The 14498-nt window shown below is 39.8% G+C and overlaps 1 long non-coding RNA gene across 2 annotated transcripts in view; it reads left to right on the top strand.

The window, feature by feature from the left end:
- The window catches only part of LOC140187680 (uncharacterized), a 109002-nt gene that overhangs the window by 3233 nt on the left and 91271 nt on the right, over positions 1-14498 (top strand). For both annotated transcript variants that reach the window (XR_011883135.1, XR_011883136.1), the window contains exon 2: positions 4737-5034. This is a non-coding gene — a long non-coding RNA (uncharacterized lncRNA). The remainder of the gene's footprint in view (positions 1-4736; positions 5035-14498) is intronic.

The following is a 14498-nucleotide window of genomic DNA, read 5'->3' as shown; positions in this document are numbered from 1 at the left end:
ACACTGAGTAGTGTGGTAGAACAAAGGGATCTGGGAATACAGGTCCATAACTCATTGAAAGTGGCCTCACAGGTGGATAGAGCCGTAAAGAAAGCTTTTGGCAAATTGGCCTTCATAGATCAAAGTATTGAGTACAGGAGTTCGGACGTTATGTTGAAGTCCACGTTTAAGAAAGGTTCTATGAATAAATCAGGAAATTACAGGCCAGCGAACCTCACACATCAATAGTGGGAAAGTTATTGGAAGGTGTTCTAAGGGACTGAGTATTTGAATAGACATAGACTGATTAGGGATAGTTAGCATGCTTTGGGGAGACCAAATTTGGAGTATTGTGTGCAGTTTTGGTCACCTACATACAGGAAAGTTGTAAAAAAATTTAAAAGACTAGTGAGAGAGAGAGGGGGTGTTGCTGGGACTAGAGGACCTGAGTTACAAGGAAAGATTGAACAGGTGCAGACTTTATTCCCTAGAATGTAGAAGATTGAGGAGAGATTTGATAGAGGCATACAAAATTATGGGGGATATCGATAGGGTAAATGGAAGCAGACTTTTCCCATTGAGTTTGGGATAGACTACAAATAGAGGTCATGAGTGAAGGGTAGAATAGGTGAAATTTTTAATGGGAACATGAGGGGAAACTTCTTCACTCAGAGGATGGTGAGAGTGTGGAACGAGCTGCCAGCGCAGGTAGTGGATGCGATTTTGATTTCAGTGTTTAAGGGAAGTTTGGATAGGTACATGGATGGGAGAGGTATGGAGGGCTATGGTCCGGTTGTAGGTCAATGGGACTTTGGCATGGACTAGATGGGTTAAAGGGCCTGTTTCTGTACTGTAGTTTTCTATGACTCTATCGTCACATACCAAGGTACAGTGAAAAATGTCGTTTCATGGGCCAAAAATACAAATCATTTCATTACATCGAGATAGTACAAAAGAAAATCAATAACCTAATGTAGATAATAGTGTTACATTTATAGAGAAAGTGCAGGCAGATAATATTGCTCTAGGCCATGATGATGTAGATTGTGAGGCCAAGAGTCCATCCTGACATACAAAATGTCCATTCATTAGTCTGATAACAATGAGATAGAAGATATCCTTAAGATGATGATATGTGCTTTTAGGCTTTTGCATCTTTTGCCAGATGGGAGGTGGGAGAAGAGAAAGCGTCCATGGTGGGAGGATGATTTATTATGTCAGCTGTTTTACCAAGGCAGCAAGAAGTGTAGAGAGAATTCATGGAAGCAGGTCTGGATTTTGTAACTTGGTAAGCTGTGTCCAAAACTCTCTGCAGTTTCTTGTGATCTTGGGCCATACCAAGCTGTGATGCATTTGGATAGAGTGCTTTCTATTGTGCATCTACAACATGGGTCAAGTGGGACATGCTAAATTTCTTTAGCATCCTGAGCAGGAAGAGGCATTGGTGAGGCTTCTTGTCATCAGTGTTACCACAGTCAGGTCAGGCCAATGATGACTTTTACTCCTAGGAAACATCTTGACCGATTGTGTCCACCACCCCAGTGTCGATGACATTTTGTTGACATTGAGGAAAAGATTGTTTTGTGACACTATGCCACTAGAGCATTGATAGTTATGCTACTCTTTGTTAGTGAGATTTGTAATATTTGACCCATGTTCAAAAAATGGTGAAAATGGGCTATTTGTTCCTTCCTAAGCCTATTGATGCATTAGAAAGCATGGCTGCATTAGGTAGTTTCAAGAAGAATTCATCTGCCAGTCCAGTCATTTCCATCATGTTATAGTAATACTGGCTCAAAGTAAGTGTTATTATCAGTGTACATATCTGTCACCACATATAACCCTAAGATACTTTTTTCCTGTGGGCATACTCAGCAAATCTATAGTATAATAACTATAACAGGATCAATGAAAGATTAAGTGGAGCATAGAAGACAACAAACTGTGCAAATACAAATATAAATAAATCATGAGAGCATGAAATAACAAGATAAAGAGTCCTTACAATGAGATCATTGGCTATGGGAACATCTCAATAGATGAGTGTAGTTATGCCCTTTTGTTCAAGAGCCTGAACCTAGAACCTAGAGGTGCGAGTCCTGAGGTTCTTGTACCTTCTAGCTGATGGCAGCAATAAGAAAAGAGTATGGCCTGGGTGGTGAGGATCTTTGATGATGGATGTTGCTTTCCTACAACAGCATTTGGTGTAGATGTGCTCAACGATTGGGAGGGCTTTACCTGTGATGTAATGGGCTGAATCCACTACCCTTTGTAGGATTTTCTGTTCAAAGATATTGGTGTTCCTATACCAGGCTGTGATGTAGCCACTCAATACACACATCTATAGAAGTTTGTCAAAGTTCTTGGTGTCATGCCAAATCTCCGCAGGTTCCTGAGGAAGTAGAGGTGCTGTGAAGCTTATTTTGAAACTATATTTATATGACGGGTCAAGGATAGGTCTTCTGAGATAGTGACACCCAGGAATTTAAAGTTACTGACCCTCCAATGAGGAATGTCTAATGGGCCTCTGGTTTCCCTCTCTTGAAATCTACAATCGGTTCCTTGGTCTTACTGACATTGAGTGAGAGGTTGTTGGTATGACACTACCCAGCCACATTTTCAACCCTCCCTCCTGTACGCCGATTCATCGCCATCTTTGTTGTGGCCCGCAATAGCGGCACCATCAGCAAACTCCAATATGGTGTTGAGGCTGTGCTGAGCCACACAGCCATAGGTGTGAAGTGAGTAGAGAAGGAGTAATGCCCTCTTTCCAAATCCATCAACACTGAGGACCCTCTTATCTATGACAATGAGGCCAGTACTATTCAAACTAAATAGAACTCAAATAAATAATTATTTTCTTCATTATCATCCAGGCAAATTTCTTTCATTCCCAGATCACTTAAGCAAATATCATTGACATCTCATATCTGGTAATTTCTCAGGTTAAACAGAACCAATGATTCCCAGATTATATATTGTTGAGGACAGTGGAGTATTGAAATTCCCTTTATTATACACTGCAGCAGTAGGTATTCTTGGAGTTCATAAAAAATTATGAAGAACCTGTCCTGAGTTCACTTTGAGAATTTAAATATGGTTCGATTGGGAGTTATTTGTATTAAGCAATGTGTATCTTTAAAAAGATTTTGAGGCCAAAAATGGAGTGTCTAGTGAGTGAGAGCAGAGGAATGCTGTATGGCATTCCGACTCAGATTCTCTTGTCAAACAGCAGTATTCCATTTGGGATAGGGCCAGGAAAATAAGCTGAAGAAAAGTGTTACAAGGACTATTGTGTTGGCAAACGAACAGAAAATATGGACTATGTAAACCATAAAAACTTCATTAAAAAAGCAGAAGAGAGAAGGAAAGGTGTATTTGAGGCTTTGAGGATAGATTGTTCAGGATTGTAATGTACCAAGAACAGCTGGGAGTTGATGGAGGTCCTAACCTCAACCAATTCTTTCCACAGAATTTCTGAATTTCCAAGTAAAGTATTTATCTTTATTTAGCAGCTTTTCATATCATTCAGATACTTTCAAAAATGCTCAATCATTGATCAATAGTGTCCAGAAGAATAGCTGTCCAGCATTGCCCTTTCGATTTCCACAGTTTAAAAATGCTCTGGACAGTGTCCTAGATGTAACTGCCCTACTGCTGCAGGACTTTTGTAATTGTAAAGCAAAAATATATGTATAGTTGGTATTCAATAAACAAAATATCTTTTTACATCTGATACCCAACTTTTTGGAACTTTTTTCATTTCTTTATTTATCTGAAACTCTATCAAGTTCCATGGACCTTACTGCGAGATTATACCAAGTCTAAAGATAATTATAAAGAGCATGTGGAAGAATGAATGACTCCAAATCTGCTGACAGTTATGAGATGAATCAAGGGCTTTCACGCCATATGCCCTCCTTTAAAATCCGCACAATATTGTTGAAGTGTTTTGCGATGTGTGAATTAAGTGGAGTAGCAGCTTCTGAATAAAGCATACCAGCTGTGACAACGAAGCATGATAAATTCTAGCACCTATATAAGCTATAAATTACTCAGGCAATTTGATTAAAGCAGTTTATTCAACAGGCATAATTTACAACAATTATTCTGAGGAAAGTAACTGCACTTTTTTGGACAAAAGCCTGCAAAGACTAGCTGACTGACTACACTCACCACTTGGGATATGCTGTCTTCTCATTACCACTGTTGGGAAGGAGGCAAAGAAACCCGAAAAACCACATTTTAGGAACAATTTCCCCGCCACCCTCCACTGCCATCAGATTTCCATGAATCAATGAACATCTCACCAATTTCCTCTTTTGTACTATTTATTCACTTTTTGTAACTTTTGGTAATTTGTGTCTTGCACTATACCGCATGGCAGTGACAGTAAATACGGTTCTGAGTCTTGACTGGGCTTGTTTATGAAATTAAGATGAGTATTCATCAAACTAACCAAAAAAATAGCAATCCAAGTAGGTAGAGTTGAACTGATGCCCCTGACACTTCTCATTTGGTATGCGCACAAGATGGACTAATGTGTGTTGTAAAAATGTTATCCTTAAATGTACATGGAATTTTGGAGTGCAGCAGCACCATATGTGTTTAAACCAGATCTTTTATACCTTTGTAGGGAATATACAAAATGCTGTAGTTATACATCAATGCTCAAACAATGTTGATGAAGCCAGAAATGAATATCAAAAGAAAAAATATATTCTGAAGATGTTTCTTAACATTTTCTCCCGGTACAGTTCCCTGCAGATGTAAGACTTAATATTTTAATTGTCATTTCCCGGAGTGAAAAATATTGGATGTTGCCTTGTTTCCTTGGATGAGCCAAACTTCTATATCTGGGAGTAGAGAAAGCCACCTCAGCAAATAAGCAGGAGCACTAGAACATGGAGACCAAGAAAGTTACAAACAAGAAAGAATGCAAGTTTGATAAGGCTATAACAAGGAAAATACTAATAAGTAAGAATCCCGCTTCGTCCATCTGATCTGCAGCCACAGCATCAACCTTCGTGTGTAATCCTGGGAAAAGCTTCCAAGGTAACCCTGTGCAGTATGGATATGTCAATAGATAGTCCTTCTATGATGTTTGGGCTGGCAGGTAGGTATTGACAAAGTGTTTTACCAAGTATATGCTGATAGTATTTCTTCTCATGGGGAAACCTAGAGTTTGAGGTACAACCATATAACATATAACAAATTAAAGGGGCTAGGCGTGAGGAGGTTAGTTCACTACAGGGGGATGGGAACCAGTGCAGAGAGACAGAGGGGTGTAAGGTGAGGGTAGAAACAAAAAGTACTATGGAGAAAAGTAAAAGTGGCAGGCCGACAAATCCAGGGCAAGCATTAAAAAGGGCCACTTTTCAGCATAATTGTATAAGGGCTAAGAGAGTTGTAAAAGAGCGCCTGAAGGCTTTGTGTGTCAATGCAAGGAGCATTCGTAATAAGGTGGATGAATTGAAAGTGCAGATTGTTATTAATGATTATGATATAGTTGGGATCACAGAGACATGGCTCCAGGGTGACCAGGGATGGGAGCTCAACGTTCAGGGATATTCAATATTCAGGAGGGATAGACATGAAGGAAGGGGAGGTGGGGTGGTGTTGCTGGTTAAAGAAGAGATTAACGCAATAGAAAGGAAGGACATAAGCCGGGAAGATGTGGAATCGATATGGGTAGAGCTGCGTAACACTAAGGGGCAGAAGACGCTGGTGGGAGCTGTGTACAGGCCACCTAACAGTAGTAGTGAGGTCGGAGATGGTATTAAACAGGAAATTAGAAATGTGTGCAATAAAGGAACAGCAATTATAATGGGTGACTTCAATCTACATGTAGATTGGGTGAACCAAATTGGTAAAGGTGCTGAGGAAGAGGATTTCTTGGAATGTATGCGGGATGGTTTTTTGAACCAACATGTCGAGGAACCAACTAGAGAGCAGGCTATTCTGGACTGGGTTTTGAGCAATGAGGAAGGGTTAATTAGCAATCTTGTCGTGAGAGGCCCCTTGGGTAAGAGTGACCATAATATGGTGGAATTCTTCATTAAGATGGAGACTGACATAGTTAATTCAGAAACAAAGGTTCTGAACTTAAAGACGGGTAACTTTGAAGGTATGAGACGTGAATTAGCTAAGATAGACTGGCAAATGACACTTAAAGGATTGACGGTGGATATGCAATGGCAAGCATTTAAAGGTTGCATGGATGAACTACAACAATTGTTCATCCCAGTTTGGCAAAAGAATAAATCAAGGAAGGTAGTGCACCCATGGCTGACAAGAGAAATTAGGGATAGTATCAATTCCAAAGAAGAAGCATACAAATTAGCCAGAGAAAGTGGCTCACCTGAGGACTGGGAGAAATTCAGAGTTCAGCAGAGGAGGACAAAGGGCTTAATTAGGAAGGGGAAAAAAGATTAGGAGAGAAAACTGGCAGGGAACATAAAAACGGACTGTAAAAGCTTTTATAGATATGTAAAAAGGAAAAGACTGGTAAAGACAAATGTAGGTCCCCTGCAGACAGAAACAGGTGAATTGATTATGGGGAGCAAGGACATGGCAGACCAATTGAATAATTACTTTGGTTCTGTCTTCACTAAGGAGGACATAAATAATCTTCCAGAAATAGTACGGGACAGAGGGTCCAGTGAGATGGAGGAACTGAGCGAAATACATGTTAGTAGGGAAGTGGTGTTAGGTAAATTGAAGGGATTGAAGGCAGATAAATCCCCAGGGCCAGATGGTCTGCTTCCCAGGGTGCTTAAGGAAGTAGCCCAAGAAACAGTGGATGCATTAGTGATAATTTTTCAAAACTCGTTAGATTCTGGGCTAGTTCCTGAGGATTGGAGGGTGGCTAATGTAACTCCACTTTTTAAAAAAGGAGGGAGAGAGAAACCGGGGAATTATAGACCGGTTAGCCTAACGTCGGTGGTGGGGAAACTGCTGGAGTCAGTTATCAAGGATGTGATAACAGCACATTTGGAAAGCGGTGAAATGATCGGACAAAGTCAGCATGGATTTGTGAAAGGAAAATCATGTCTGACGAATCTCATAGAATTTTTTGAGGATGTAACTAGTAGAGTGGATAGGGCAGAATCAGTGGATGTGGTATATTTGGATTTTCAGAAGGCTTTTGACAAGGTCCCACACAGGAGATTAGTGTGCAAACTTAAAGCACACGGTATTGGGGGTAAGGTATTGGTGTGGGTGGAGAGTTGGTTAGCAGACAGGAAGCAAAGAGTAGGAATAAACGGGACCTTTTCAGAATGGCAGGCGGTGACTAGTGGGGTACCGCAAGGCTCAGTGCTGGGACCCCAGTTGTTTACAATATATATTAATGACTTGGATGAGGGAATTAAATGCAGCATCTCCAAGTTTGCGGATGACACGAAGCTGGGTGGCAGTGTTAGCTGTGAGGAGGATGCTAAGAGGATGCAGGGTGACTTGGATAGGTTGGGTGAGTGGGCAAATTCATGGCAGATGCAATTTAATGTGGATAAATGTGAGGTTATCCACTTTGGTGGCAAAAATGGGAAAATAGATTATTATCTGAATGGTGGCCGATTAGGAAAAGGGGAGGTGCAACGAGACCTGGGTGTCATTATACACCAGTCATTGAAAGTGGGCATGCAGGTACAGCAGGCGGTGAAAAAGGCGAATGGTATGCTGGCATTTATAGCGAGAGGATTCGAGTACAGGAGCATGGAGGTACTACTGCAGTTGTACAAGGCCTTGGTGAGACCACACCTGGAGTATTGTGTGCAGTTTTGGTCCCCTAATCTGAGGAAAGACATCCTTGCCATAGAGGGAGTACAAAGAAGGTTCACCAGATCGATTCCTGGGATGGCAGGACTTTCATATGAAGAAAGACTGGATGAACTGGGCTTGTACTCGTTGGAATTTAGAAGATTGAGGGGGGATCTGATTGAAACGTATAAGATCCTAAAGGGATTGGACAGGCTAGATGCAGGAAGATTGTTCCCGATGTTGGGGAAGTCCAGAACGAGGGGTCACAGTTTGAGGGTAGAGGGGAAGCCTTTTAGGACCGAGATTAGGAAAAACTTCTTCACACAGAGAGTGGTGAATCTGTGGAATTCTCTGCCACAGGAAACAGTTGAGGCCAGTTCATTGGCTATATTTAAGAGGGAGTTAGATATGGCCCTTGTGGCTACGGGGATCAGGGGGTATGGAGGGAAGGCTGGGGCGGGGTTCGGAGTTGGATGATCAGCCATGATCATAATAAATGGCGATGCAGGCTCGAAGGGCCGAATGGCCTACTCCTGCACCTATTTTCTATGTTTCTATGTTTCTATAACCATATAACAATTACAGCACGGAAACAGGCCATCTCAGCCCTTCTAGTCCATGCCGAGCGTCTACTCTCACCTAGTCTCACCGACCTGCACTCGGTCCATAACCCTCGTGATAAAAAAATCATCCATTTAGATGGGGCTGGGGAAAAATTCCTTCTCAGATTGTTCTATATCTTTGGAGATCTCTAGTTTGGAGAGCAAGGGAAGAAAACCCAATTAGTGACATTCAAATATAAAGTATTTGTTAAGTCCTTTCAATATGAAGAGTGATAAAAACTCAAAACAGTACAGCTGCTCTGTTATTTTCTTCCTTCATATAAAAGGTCGGTTTGACCATTCCAACTGTATCATGGTCAAAGTCTACAAGTACATCACTGCTAGGAGACAACACTATTTGACAACACACACTATTGTCTCCCATTGCATAAGAGTTTCTAGGAAATACAATATGTACATAGTTTTCTTGATCATTGACACCACAAATATGATCACAGTGTTTCACTGAGAATGATCTCTTTACCTGGAGCAATTATATCTTGGGCATTCTGCGGTTCGAACAACCTCAAACATCTTTACTAAAGGAGCATTTGTTGGTCCTTGTTACCACTATTATCAAATGATTAGCAAACCTTTTTTATTCAATGGACTGTGATTCACCATATGGCTTCACTTGCAGCATATGATTGATCACTGTGAAATATACTGTTGATGACCATAAAGGTTACCCGTCTTTTCACATAGCTGCCTTAACTGCATAATTATATCTGGTGTGCCTTTAAAGTATTCAATTCTCAATGATGAAATAGATTGCTAATATTGCATTCTTTCATGTTGTTCAAATGATCAGCTGTATTCTTTGAAGTTAAGCCTTGATCTATTTAAGGGATCAGCATTTCCCCTTTCTCCATCAGCACAGTATTTAATCTAAATAAGAATTAAGATCCATTACATTACTCTTCATTGTTTCTCTTTCACTTGTGGGTTTGAATTTGGTAACAAAAGGACAAATCCAGTTAACTGTAAGACTAAACTAAGGTTATAACTTAAGGGTATAAATTAGTTAATATGCACAAAGTTAACAAAAGCAATATTCCGCCGTAGGAGGATCACCTGGAGATCTATAATACAATTGTATTAATACATTTGTTTGGACAGGTATGTCGAAATGCGTCAGCTCATCAGCTATGCACTGGGCATTGAAGCTTGATGATGTAAAACAATAATGTTATCACTGAAGCAACATAAAGAATGTAAGATGAGAGAATTAAAATTAACCTTACTCAAGATATCCTTTTTAAAACATGACCTGGATCTTTCCAAAGATTTATTCCACATTGCACTGTCTCTTCTACAAACATCTATTTTCACTTGGTCTATAAAGTTTATCAAAGTTTAAAGAAGCCTAAATCTAGGAATTAGAATTACTGCTGGAAAAGTGAAGATGCTCAATGACTTCATGTAGCATGGCTTATTCAGAAAGTATTTATCTAATTATAAGGGAAGCAGTAATCGCCAGGTTATAACTATTCCCCTCTCCAATCTCCAATGACATTGGAAAATAATTTTACAGGAATTGTTGGATACATATCCCCTGTACTGAGTTCTGGAGGAGTATGTATCCTTCGTCGTATCATGTAAGAAAATATTTACAGTATATCATTATGGTTAATGTTCATAAAAACAAAACAGAATTATCTTGCATTTATATTGGGCATTAGATGTCTCAAAGTGTGAACTAATGAGGATATCTGAATGACAGACAGTACTGTAACATAAGAAACACTATGGACAAATGGACCCATCTTATTATTTGTTCTTTTGGAATAGAAAACCGACATTATGTCTTAGTGGTAATTGCTCTGCTGTGCATTTTTATGAGCAAGGACATTGGAAAAACAAGTGCTCCCAATAGTGCTATTAAGTCTTCTGAATCCACCAGATGAAGCCTTCTTTATTATGATGAGCGAATTCTGCCATCAGAGGAATTAACTCTCAATTAGCCGCTACCCTTGGTAATAAAAATAGACCTACCTTTGGAATTCTGCCAGTGGGAACTTCCATAAACAGCAAGGAACATTCTCCAGAGTGAGGCCCTGTGTATTAAAATGTCTGAGTCATAAGGGTCATTAAGTGGTGTGGTTAGAAAAAGCACTGGTCAAAATTGAGAGTCATTTGTGTTGTGGCTCCAGACCTGGCAAGAACTGGCAAACTTTAAACCTTTTAGCACTACTCTAGATGTTTCAAAATGCTTTAGAAACTTTCAAAGACATTCAAAAGCATAGAAAGAAATTAAGTATCAAATCTTAAAATAACCTAAAACACTGACCCCAATACTTTCAAACAGATTTAAAGACTTAACAAAATAAGTTTACAAGCCATTAGCGATTTAAAATATATACTTGGGAAGATAACAATCTCTGTTTTATACTACAAAACATTACCTAAGGCTCTTGCAGTTATTCCCTTCCATTTGTATTAAATGGCAAATTCCTTTTGTGCCTCTTTGGATATAGTACAGAATTCTCCAGAAAGTGCAAGAAATAAGAGTAATATATTTAATCCAAATTCCCTCCCCCAGGCTGAAATACATGTGGAATTTAGCATTAGAGCACCACTACCCAGCCGGTTGAGGATTCCTGCTTTCACACCCACTTGTAAGAAAATTCCCAAATTCTTATTAGTTAATGTATGTGGAGTAATGATCAGTTTCACCAGTTTTAAGTCCAAGCCTATATGCAGGCCCACTCCAGCTCATTTCTGAGCTTTGCATTAAATGTTATGAAATTGCAGTCTCAAGTTTCTTAAGTGGGGTTTGAAATCTATGTCCTTACTGAGACAAACATACAACAACTGAAACAGTATTTTGTGAAATGTCACAGCAAAGAGTGCTGCTAATCTTGTCAATGTGCAGAAAGGGTTCCTGGACAGAAATAAGGAATGGAAACGTTGACCTATTTTTTCCTTCATAAGCCATGAATGCTGAGGTCAATTATAGACTTTTTTTCTGGCAGTCTGGTTAAGAACATTTAACTCAACCCAGGCCAAAATCATACCGATAGTTCATTATTTTACAGTGGGATCTCTCTCAGAAAGTGAGAGAGAGAAACTAAAGAGTTTGACCACATCAAGGGAATACATGGTAACAAAATAGTGAGAAGTAAAATCAAATTAGTTACGGAAAAGGAAATAAGAGGAAGGAAAGGAAAATTGGATATGTGGAGAGAAACAAGAAGCAAGAGGTAGCAGATGTTACAAATTTCAAATTAAAACAAGAAGAGAATCTATTCACTAATCTTGGGGGTTAGGCACCACTGTTCAAACTGTTCTCTTTCAGGGAGTTGCAATCCCATTGTTTTGTGCCAGATTCATTCAGATTTACGTTATTTATCTAGTAGACCTGCAAACTACCAGAAAGTTCTGCATCCAACAAATTATCCTCCGTAGCTTGTGCAATCTCCAAAGGGATCCTACCACTAAACACACCCTCCCCCCCAACCGCTTTCCACGGGGATCACATCCTCTGTGACTCCCTTGTCCATTCATCCCTCCCAGAATTCTCCTTCACAGCACTTAAACCTGCGAGAGGCCAAAGTGCTACACCTGCCCATACACCTTCTCCCTCACGTCTATTCAGGGTCCCAAACAGTCCTTCCAGGTGAGGCAACACTTCACCTGAGAACCTGGTGGAGTTGTCTATTGTGTCCGATGTTCTCGATGTGGCCTCCTCTACACTGGTGAGACCCACAGTAAATTAGGGGACTGCTTCTTCGAGCACCTCCACACTATCCACCACAAGCGGGACATCTTGGTGGCCAAACTCCCATTCCCATTCCTGTCTGATGTGTCGATCCATTGCCTCGCCTTGAGCCAAGATGAGGCCACCCTCAGGGTGGAGGAGCAACACCTTATATTCCATCTGGTTACTGTCTAACTTGATAGCATGAATATCGATTTCTCCTTCTGGTAAATAAATCTCCCATTCCCCTTCCTCTATTCCCCACTCTGACCTCTTACTTCTTCTCACCTGTGGATTACTTCCCCAGGGTCCTTTCCTCCTTCCCATTCCCCTGTGGTCCACTCTCCTTTCCTATCAGATTCTTCCTTCTCCAGCCCCTGACCTTTCCCACCCACCTAGGTTCACCTATCACCTTCCAGTTGGCCTCTTTCCACTCCCCTGCTTTTTTTTTCTGTATCTTCTCCCTTCCTTCTCAGTCTTGAAGAAGGGTCTCAGCCTGAAACGTCAACAGCTTATTTATTTCCATAGATGCTGCCTGACCTAATGAGTTCCACCAGCACTTTTTGTGTATGTGTTACAAGAAAGTTAGATGTGATACCCTTTACTTGTGAAGCTAATGGCAGCAATTTGTAGTAAATCAATTTTTTTAAGCAGTAACAACGACAGGATCTTTGAACTTATAATTATATTTGCAGTAACTTCTGGAGAGATGGTTATAAATAATAAAGTGATTGTTACCAACTACTTCATTTTTTTTTTTTGTTTTCTGGAAATTCTGGAACATATTTTATATATTAACCTGGATACATTTCTTTTTACCGTTTGTCTATATGAGGCGATTGTCTAATATAAAGTAAGTCATAAATATAGCTGGGTATATTGGAATTTCCATCTTCATAAATTTTCTTTATCAGAATGAAATTATTCCAAGCCAGTATACAAAAATTGTGCCATAGTTAAATCCTGTGAAAATAGGTCACTAAAGAGTAGATGTTGATACAACAGACTTGTAGAAAACTGCTGCTTATTTAATTTAACTTGATCTAATTGCTTTTCATCACGGAGTGACCAGCCAGTGCAGCCAAGTATGATGACAAAAGTGTCTATCAGCAGGATTTGACTTCTGTGTCAAACTTCAATAATGTTCAAGCTCTTACACAGAATATTACTGAAAATAGCAAACAAACACAACAAATCAGAAAACCAATAGCATTGCAACATTCAACAACTTTTCTAATTAAAAAAAGCTCAAACCTCAGACTCTAGTCCTAATGAACCACATACTTAAAACAAAGCTGAACAATTTTGAGGGTCAATTTATCCTTCAATAAGGACATCCTTATTGAAACTTTCAGTAGTGATTATAGTCACAAAGCATTGGATTGCCAGTGGATGTGAAGTCCATCTTGGCAAAGGAATTTTACACATCCAGTTTACTGCTGACAGGAGCTGGGGATATTTGCTAGATACTTCTCACAGTTCTCTACAACACAAGCAAAATGCTGGAGGGACTCAGAAGGCCAGGCAGCATCTCTGGAAAAGAGTAAACAGTTGACGCTTCAGGCCCGGACCCTTTACCAGACCCTCCAGCATTTTGTGTGTGTTACTTTGGATTTCCATCATCTGCAGATTTTTACTGTTGTGCAATGTAAGTCTCTGGTGCTCTCTAAACAATGAGAACATTTTATTTTCTTTTGCCAAAGACCAGTTTTGGATTGAACATGCCTGTATATCTCTGCTAGGATTCCAAAGGCAAAGTACGATGGCTGCTAGAAATCAGAAATAAAAATAGAGAATACAGGAAAAGCTCAGTGGGTCAAAGTCAATGTTGAGTTTATTGTCAAATGTACAAGTGTGATGAAAAATATACCAGCAGCAAAATTATGGGCACATAGCAGCATGTAAGTAGCATTCACATGAAAAGCATAAACATAAATGATACCCAATTTTTATAAGAAAACATAAATAGAACAAAAAAAATCCATTTTAGTGCAAGGTGGTCAAAGTAATCATAGTGTTGCTGAACTATAGTGATTTGTCACAACCACAGATTCTGCCACAGAGTCCGAGTACCCTCACAGGTGGGCAGCTGAATGGGGTCGTGAGAATACACTTTCCAGATAATTAGTATACTTGTGGCTGCATTTAACTTCCTTTCTTGTGTTTCAGTTTTTGTTGAGATTTGACCGAAGCATAGCAATGGAACACTTCCTGCTTACCATTGTCCATGTTTGGAAAAGAAGCTTGTAGTTTATATCGACATTGCAAAGGAACAGTATTCATTTAAAATTAAGTTATTGCTTCGAGCCGCTGTGACAACATGAGATTTTAGTTTGAGAGTTTTTGGTTGGCAGCCCTGTTGGTCTAGTGTTCATTATTTCCCTTTTGTTCTATTAAAGCTCAGTGATCTGTCCATTCTACTGATTCGTCTCTCGCTCTGCACTTGGGCCATCACT

This window comes from Mobula birostris, chromosome 25 (genome assembly GCF_030028105.1).
Source record: "Mobula birostris isolate sMobBir1 chromosome 25, sMobBir1.hap1, whole genome shotgun sequence".
Classification (NCBI taxonomy): Eukaryota; Metazoa; Chordata; class Chondrichthyes; order Myliobatiformes; family Myliobatidae; genus Mobula; species Mobula birostris.
The sequence above is the reverse complement of the archived record's forward strand: the minus strand, read 5'-3'. Positions and strand labels throughout refer to the sequence as shown.